This window comes from Marmota flaviventris, chromosome 1 (assembly GCF_047511675.1).
Source record: "Marmota flaviventris isolate mMarFla1 chromosome 1, mMarFla1.hap1, whole genome shotgun sequence".
Taxonomy (NCBI): domain Eukaryota; kingdom Metazoa; phylum Chordata; class Mammalia; order Rodentia; family Sciuridae; genus Marmota; species Marmota flaviventris.
In genome coordinates, this window is record NC_092498.1 from 110,837,531 (window position 1) to 110,847,515 (window position 9,985).

A 9,985-nucleotide genomic window follows, 5' to 3' on the forward strand; every position below is an offset into this window, starting at 1 on the left:
AATTATATAATAGACTAAAATAAGTATTTGACAATAAACTAAAATAAGTATTTGACAATAAATGATATCTAATTGCCCAATAACCATAAGAAAGAAAACCCCTAATCTCCTTACTGATCAGAGAAATGAAGATAGAAACCACATTAATATACATTATACTCACACAAGAATGGTTAAAAGTTTGGAAAAAAAATCTCGTTGTTGTTGATATTTATATGCCTTTGGAACTTTCATACATTTTTGGTATATCCACTTTGAAAACCGATAGATTGTGATTTTTAAAAATATTTTTATTAAATATTTGTTGATAGACCTTTATTGTACTTACTTATTTATATGTGGTACTAAGAATTGAACTCAGTGCCTCACACATGCTAGGCAAGTGCTGTACCACTGTGACACAACCCCAGCCTACATTGTGATTTTTTAAGTATGGAATGCTTCATAAATTTGAAGGCCATCCTTGTGCAGAGAGGATGCTAATCTTCATATCAGTCCAATTTTAGTATACATATGCTGTCAATGGATGACCAGGTGGACAGATCTTACAATATGGAACATACTTGAGATGTTTAACAAGAGAAGTGAACAAGTTTGATATGAGGAGCTTCATTAGCAACAATCAAAATCTGGTTGTAAATCAAGTCATGGCATCTATAGTCAGGAGACTGTAAGAACAAGCATAAATAATTTACAGGTGTATAACAAATAAGGTCAAATCATAGAAGAAGGATGTTGAGTAAAAGAAGACAGGAATAAAAAAATATGTTGTGTGATTCTACTCCAAAAGTTTAAAAATTTAGAATAGTATACTTTAGATCTCAAAAATGATAGTTACTGTAGCATAATTATACAGAGATCAAGTAGATGGTTAATAAAGATTGGATTAAGGTGGGAAAGGGAATCCATTGTCAAAGATTTAAGGGGGCTTCTGACAATTGGCAATGTTCTAATCTGCTTTTGGATGTTAAGTACATTGGTTATAGTTTTGTGAGAAATATATATAGTTGTATATTGATTCTGACCTTCTTTTATGTTCATTGTGTATGTATGTGTGTGGTGTGTGCTATTTTAAAATGATCAAGAATAAAAAAAGAATCAAGAATTTTGGTTAGCAAATACAGTGTGGTAGATTTTCTTTATAGAGAAAATAATTTATTTTAGAAAAGGAAAATTATATCTAACATGAGTTGTTCTTGAACTTTTTTTAGAAAATACCAATTATTGCTATATTCATAACTTATTAATCATTTTCTCAAAAGTCTCATGTATTGTAATATTCTTTTTGGATAATATAGAATATGAAAAAATAATGATAAACATTCTTAGACATTCATCTCCAATAATGCATTAACCTATGCTTCAATTTTTATTTTGTATATTCCTATCAGATGAGGGAGATTGGTTATTAATAAACAAAACTATAGTATTATCCAAATTTATTATTTTTGTCTTAAGTAACTTATATCCTGGCATTACCAATCAATATTTGTTAATAAACCTTATAAATAGAAGTTCATCTTATTATTTTATCATACTTTTGGGAGCAATCTCATAAGTGTAGGGGTTCTGTGTTTGGGATCAAGTTCTCTGATAGCTTTATGAGTGTGGCATGCTTGGTGGCTAGGATATTTCTGTGCAAAGACACAAAATGCCTGACTGCTGGGAAAACTTCTGTGCAAAGACACAGAATGCCTGGCTGCTATAGCAATGTCCTTCATGGTTAGGCTCTGTGTTAGAGTCTCGATCAGCCTCGACCTTGATCTCCAGCACACAGTTCCTGGAAATAAAAGAACTCTTTTGTTAGACAACTACAGTGTTTCACTGAGCCTAAACTTGTCCATATAACAGTAATTTTATACAATAGACTCCCTTGAGAGCTACACAAAGCTCCTAACTTTACACATTTCAACTTAGTATGTAACTGAGGAATAATCTGCAAATGTTGCTAAATCTGTAATCTGCCTAATAATACAATTAAGTATATGTACTAATGATGTCAATGACCTAAAGTAAACAATTGATATAAATAAAGCTTGGAAGCTTGTCTTTTCTGCCATTCTGCCATCTTTTTTTCTTGCCTCTGCATCTTGTCTCTGTGTTTCTTTTTATTTTTCTTACACATAGGCTTAAAAATATGATTTGTGTCCCCTGGTCTTTCTCCATCTCTCAACAAGACTGATCTTCACAGAATATAAACTAATACTGAACTGCACACTCTAACACTGCCTTCTTCTTTTACTTTTTATTATCATCAATATTTGAAATCATTCATGGATATATGTTTTTCTCCCTCTTTTCCATAAATGTTCAAGTACCAGTGAAAACCATGGATATATAGGTGATAACTGTAGCAGGCAGAGTGACAACACATAATGCCTGAGAATACTTAGTGACTTAGTAATTTAATATTAATACCCCTTCTCTGTCCATGGCTGAATTTAAAAGTTATACACACACACACACACACACACAGAGAGAGAGAGAGAGAGAAAAAAAAAATGGAACTCACTATAATTTGTCTGGCATTAACATTGATAAATAAAGAACTTCTCTCTAACAGTTCTAAGTTTTCTGGGAATCTTAGAAAACATTTTTCTCTTGGTGTGTGTCAAATATGACCTTTAATAGGAAAGTTGTTAAACCAATGGTATATTGCAATTTGATTGCAAGCAGCTGGAATTCATGCAGCCATTTTTAACAGCTAATATGTCAATACTGTAACTAGTTAGCTATATTTCTTCAGTTCATTTAGAATTCTAAGTGTCTGAAGAAGAAACACATATGAAAAGAAAAGGAAGCATATTTTAGCATTAGCATATACACATTTCATATGTAGTAATACAGACTGTTAGAAACACAATTTGTATAGCAAAAATGACATTAAATTAAATATGGACTATAGGTGCCTCCCTATGTAACAAACTGTAACATAACTGAATATGTAAACATAGTGCAACTTAAATCAAAAGTGTATTCTTGTTAACAAGTAGCCAAATCTCTTTTAAAGGACAGGGAAGCTTTCAGGCACTCACAAGCTATAAATTGACAAAGCATGTTCAAATAATGCAAACTTTGAACTGTAACTGATCAGGCTCTTTTTGTATGTCATTTCCCTTTTCTGACCAGAGATATTCCCTGCCCATGTTGTGGACTCAAGCTCTCAGAAACACCCTTGGACCTGCCTGCTAGTGGCTCCTGAGTCTGTTTTTTAAATCTATGTTAAATTTAAGTTGAATAAGCTTTCTTTAAAAGAGCATAAAAATCATTAACTATTTTTACTCCTCAATCAAACATGTTGAAACCACCCAAACTTCTGGATGTTGGAATCAAATAAATCAAGAAAAATTCCACACACACACACAAAAAAATTAAATCTCAAACAAAAAGAATTCTATAGACAGCCATCTGAGAAAAAAAATAATTCGGCTTCTTAATTTTTCTGACAATCCCATGTAACTGATTAACAACTCAGTAGAAGAGATAATTTTTTTGAGATGCATTTGAAAACTTAACAAGTCAAAAAATGAAAAATTTAAAAAAATGATCAAAAGACTAGATTAGACATTTCTCTAAAGAAGAAATACCAAGAAACAATTAGAAAGTGAATAGATATTTAATATCACTAGTCATTAGAGAAATGCAAGTTAAAACCAGAATGAAATACATTTTTCATACCTATTAAGATGACCTTAATGAAAAAATAAATAAAACTGAAAGTATCACATGTTGCCTTTGGTGAAATGTTGATGGAAACTTAGAATGGTGCTGCCTCTGTGTAAAACAATGTAAAACAATGTGAAGGTTCCTCAAAAAATTCAAAGTAAAATTACCATATAATCCAGCAATTCAATTTTTGTGTAAATACCTAAAATAAATAAAAGCAGGGATTTGAACAGACATGTGTCCCTGCCATGTTCATAGCAACATTATTCAAAATAGCCAAAAGATGGAAACAACTCAAATAATCATCAATAGATGAGTGAATATACAGATTTTAGCATATATATACAATGGCATTTTATATTCACTCTTACAAAAAGAAGTGATTCTAATACAATATAGACATTAAGACAGAGACATCAAGCTAAATGAAATAAGCCAAACAAAAAAGGGCAAATATGATATAATTTCATTTATACTAGATACCTTTAGTAGTGAAATTTAGAGACAGAAATTAAAATATGGTTTTCAGGGTGTTGGGAGACATGTAACAGCAATTGTTTAATGGCTGCAGAAGTTAGAGAAGTTGAAGATCTTTTTCTGGAGATAAATGGTGGAGATGGTAGAACAACAGGATTAACATATTAAGCAAAAATAACTGTACACTTAAAAAACAATGCAAATATAATAACAGTATAAAATTTTCTCTTAAGTAAGTTTGCTTGTTGACAAAAAAAATTGTAGTCAATGTGTATTGTGTATACCTTCCAATTGTGGTGTCAATTGACTTCTTATATTTCTCATTCTTGAACACTATGTATTCATCTTGTTCTGTTTCTTGTCACCGGATACTTTTTTATTATCTTCTTCACAGATACACAGAAGAGTTCTAGTTCCTACCCTCCTTGAATTTATTTACGGGCATTTTACTTATATTAGTTACTGGATTACATGTGTCACTTTTAGGAGAAACATTTAATTTGCAGTTTGATTTAAAACCCTTTATTCCAAAGCTGTAGTAAATATGAATAAAAACACTGGTGTGTGTATATGGAAAACTGGAGCCATCAAACAGAAAATAGGTACTTTGAAAATCACCCAAACCTTAATGTGACTGAAGATGGAAGAAACAAACTTTGATCATTTAAATACTTTTTAAATTGACACAAAGAATTTAAACACATATATTGTCACTCAAAATTAAAACATTTGATGGGGTATATTTGAGCAAATTTGTTAGGTAATGGATGACTTCTCTATACGCCAGTGGTGACAGTAAAAATGGATGCATACATGTTGGAGGACCAATTTATATTATAAAATTTAGAATGCATGTATCCCTAGGTGGCTGAATTTCAACAAGACATAAAAATGAACATACAGAGATGCTTTAGCACAGCATTGTTTTAAAAATGGAAAAAATTAAATTGGGAAAATATTAAATGTGTATTGGTCAATGACATAAAAATATCATTCATAAGTAATATAAAATCCTATGGGGCAACATAAGAAGCATGAATAGCTTGGTTTATTGTTTCAGAAATATATTCATATATTTCTGATGTATTAATAATGTAATAACCTATGAGTTCCCTTTTACTAATGGAAGACCAAGTAATTCAAATCCAACTAGACCTCTGAGAAAAACTGCATAAGCCAGAAACAAGCAAATAACTGCTTTTTTGATATCATCAGAGAGGTAAAAGGAATTGAAGAATTATACAGTCAAGATCCAGCAAAGAAAAGTACTAAGGCATTTGTTTTAAAAATAATAGAAGCTGAGAATCAACAGGATTTTGGAAGTTTTGTCAGATGTAGACATCACTAATGGAAGCACAAGACACCAATTTAAGGAAGACCTTGTTATTTCTATGTTATTTGAGTTGAGATAGTTAAGTTTAGTGCATACATAAGGGTTCAAAATCTAGCACTGAAACCTCATATTGGATTAAGTTGAGATGAGATTATTGACACCTCTTAGATCTCTTCTAGAAGCAAAACAAAACCAATTATAAACTGAGAAATTGGACACAAACATAATGTTCAAATAATCTCCACAAATATTCATACACATTATCTGTGATGTTATTAAAACTATCCAGGCACACAGGGAGTAAAAATTTGTGACCAAGTAATAACAGGAGCTATTATGCAATAGATATAAATCCTTAAAAATCTATCTAATGAAGTTTTCAGATACAAATTTTAAAATAAATATGCTAACATGCTAAAAATCTGTTATTCAGTAGAATACTGGAAAAATGGAAATGGAAACACTAAATTAAGAATTAAGATAACTGAAATGAATCAGTAGAAAAGTTTAATAGCTGATTATACCTACAAATAAAAATAAAATATACTGAAATAAGAAGTATAAATATTACTTTATATTAAATGTGAAGAGAAGCAAATAAGATGTGAAATGTAAACTAAGAGACTAAAATCACAGTGGATCATAGAAAATGCTTATAGTGGAATGTGAACAGGAAAGGGGAGAATACTTCAGTGGCAGTACTTGAACATAAAATTGCTGAGGTATCCCAAAAATTGAAAAAAACAAAAAGAAGGTTTGAAGCCAAAATAGATGATTCTTTATGAACTACAATTAGGATCCCTCAAAACCAAAAAATAAATAAGCACATAACAACATAATAATACAGTTAAAAGTCAAAGTTTGTGAGAAATTCTTGAAAGCATTCTTAGGTAGAAGACACATTGCCTTTAAAAGACAAGTGACTTCTGAGAGGGAAGGAAAAACCAAAGAAAATGGTATGAGATCAGCACATGTGGTAAATAATGCTAGCAAACCTAACATGCTATACCAATTTTAGGAATGAAGCTAATATGGAAAACTGACCAAAAACCCTGTGCTAAAAAAAAAAAATACTCAAGGTTTTTATTTAGGTATAAGAAAAAAATCTGTGTTAAACAAATATATAAATAAATATATCTACTTGATCTCATATATAAGAATAAATTTCAGGATAGGTGTTGATGTTGGGAAAAACAACATTTAAAACAATAGTGCATCTAAGAGATAATAAATTTAAAATTCCAACATCATTCAGGCTGAGAAAGTTGTCTAAAGACACAAGTGCTAACACAAATTAAAAAAAAAATTACAGGAAAATTAAAAATTTTTATTCAATAAAGATATTAAAATGAAAAACTACCTTCAAAGTTGGAGACATATACTCGTACAAGCAAAGGGCAAATTCCTTTTTCAGAATACATAATATTAATCTTCCTAAAAAACAAAACAATGGGGGGCTGGGGTTATGGCTCAGCAGTAGAGCGCTCACCTCACATGTGCAAGGCCCTGGGTTTGATCCTCAGCACTACATAAAAACAAACAAACAGACAAACAAACAAATACATAAAAGTTATTGTGTATGACTACAAAAAAATGCAAAATAAAAACAATATGACAAAACATGAATTTCAGAAGAAGGTGTCTGTGGTAGGCACCTCAGAAGATGACTTCTAATTCTCCCTTTTCCCTGTGGAATACCTTCCTTTTGAGTGTGGGTTAGATCTAGAGACTTGTTTCTGAGTTAAAACTACAGCAATATTGATTGGAAATCATTTTCAAGAGTATGTTATAAAGATACTCACTCTTACTCTCTAGATCTTTGTGAGGAAAGCCAGCAGACATGTGCTGTGAATGGCTGGCCATGCTGAGAGACCTACATAATAATTGGCAGGAAGATCCAAGGGCTGCCAATAGCAATGTGGATGAGCTTGAAATTGGATCTTCTCCCAGCTCAGCCTGGACAAAATGTATGAGACCTTACAGAGACATATTAAACTGTGTTCAAATTCCTTACCCCAAAATTATAACATGACAAATGTATATTTTTAAGCCACTCAAATTTGGGCAATGTCTTCCAATAGATAATTAATACATAATTCAGTGTTCAATAAATATTTAAAAAGTAGCTCAAGATAATTTTTTATTAAGAATAACTAAACTCATTCATTTTTGTCTGGCAGCCATCAGGTAAGTCAAGATGGGTATATACAAGTACATCTAGGAATTATGAGATGAGAAGCAGTCCTATGTGATGTGCTCTCTTCTGAGATTCCTGGGGCTGGCAGTATCACCAGTTCTCTGTACTTCAGAGGACTCCCTGTCCCATTTGGCCTGATAAAGAGCACAGAACAGAGTACAAGGTCAAGCAAGGTTATGTCACATAGAGCATTCTTGACTTCCATGCAGGCCATAAATGCCTAATTCCTAAAGGTACAAACTGTGGCCAGCCTTATGTCCAGATCTCGTACCAGTTGAAGTTTACTCAGAGGCCTTCATTCTGATGCCAAAGAGTTAGCTGGATGCCACAGTGTGGCTCTAAGACTCCTGGATTCTTACTGGGTTGTAGAAAGTTCCACATACAAATTCATTTAGTTATCCCTCATTGATCCATTCCAAAAGTCTATCAAAAGACATACTGAACCCCATGGATCACCAAACCAGTTCACATTCACAGGGAGATGTACTGGCTGACATCTGCAGGCCTCACATGGTGGGTGGGCTTGGAAAGGATCACAAGTTCCACCATACTATTGGTGGTTCTCACCATGCAGCCAAGGAGCAATGTACACCAGTTTCACAATGACTGTTAATATAAGCAATGTTTATAATACTCAAACCTCATAAAGAATTTAGAACAGAGATGTGTGCTTAAAGGTATTATCTGTAAAAACTAGTCTGCAGATTATTTTGTGATTTTTTTTCAAATTATGGAAGTTAATGCAATAGTGTTTGAAGATTATAAATGATTTTTTTTTTTTGCTTTATGTTATTAGGGAGTTATATGTTAGTGTTTAAAACATGCTGAGTGTAATAATAGGTGTAAAATAAATCCTTTAAAACAGGAGTGCTGAAACTAGGTTGGTAGATTTGTTTGGTGCATGAGATAAAACCTATAGTTTTATTTGGATGATGCAGTGTTCTGCTGGTTTATATAAAAGTTGCTAGTTTTTTTTTTTTCTTTTGAGTTTGGCAAGAACAAACTTTTAAAATTGGATTTTGATTAGAATTTTTTAGGATAAAAGGAAGATAGCCTAATCCTGTGCTATGGTCATATGTAGAAAAGTGCAAACTTAACTAACGCACACATTTAAAAATTCAATACAGTTTTTCATTTGTGAAATTGCTGTTTCTGAAAAGAAAAAAAAAGTTTCCAAAATGCCACCAGAAAAATCGAATAAACCTGTGTCAAGAAGTTTCTCTTTCAAGTTAAACAAATCCAGGTAAATTGCCTAAGAGTCTACAATACTGGATAAGTTCGCTTAAAAGGTAAAATTTCTCAGTTTATTCCTCTGGCTGCATGGAATATAGAATCCTGAATTCATTGCACAGTGGTCAGTAGTGATGTTTCTACTGGTATGCTTTGAAACTGACGGAAACTAAACATGAATTAAATAAGAATTATATGACTTAATATTTGTAAGCTAGTAACAAATGCTATGATGTGAAGTTGATAAGCCAGTAGCCTCTCAATAAGTGCCTCTCAAGTGTGAGTTTTGAAAACGAAAGTGAGTATTTTTTTTCTTTTTCTGACATTTTAATTTTACAAGTGAGAGTATAATTTGTTGATAGGTAACAAGATTATTTTATTTTATTAGCTACACATGAAACTACAATGATCTTGGCAATGCATATATTTGAATCAATTGGGGTATAATTTCTCATTTTTCTGATTGTACAGATTGCAGAATCACATTGGTCATACAGTCACCTGTATTCATATAGCTATCATAATGTCTATTCTATTCTGCTGCCCTTCTTATCCCCCTACTCCTCCCCTCCCCTTCCATCATTTCTCTCTATACAATCTAATGTGACACACTTTTTTTTTCTCCTCATAACATCATACATGTATTCTGTATAACATTGAGGGTCTCCTACCATCTTCGATGCAACTCCCCTTCTCCCTCCTTTTCCCTCCCACCTCTCTTCCCTATTTAGTGGTAATCTTCTTCTCATGTTCTTCTACCCTATCCCATTTTGAGACACCCCCCTTATATCAGAGAAGACATTTGGCATTTGTTTTTTAGGGATTGGCTAACTTCACTTAGCATAATCTGCTCTAATGCCATCCATTTCCCTGTAAATGTCATGATCTTGTTATTTTTTTTTAGTGCTGAGTAATGTTCCATTATGTATAAATGCCACATTTTTTTTTTAATCCATTCATCTATTGAAGGGCATCTAGGTTGGTTCCACAGTCTAGCTATTGTGAATTGTGCTGCTATAAACATTGATGTGGCTGTGTCCCTGTAGTATGCTCTTTTTAGGTCTTTTGGGTATAGTCCGAGA

General features: G+C 32.2%; 1 pseudogene; it reads right to left on the bottom strand.

Moving 5' to 3' along the window:
• Positions 1-426: 426 nt before the first annotated feature.
• LOC114103653 (U6 spliceosomal RNA) lies at positions 427-524 on the bottom strand (annotated as a pseudogene).
• Positions 525-9,985: the final 9,461 nt, after the last annotated feature.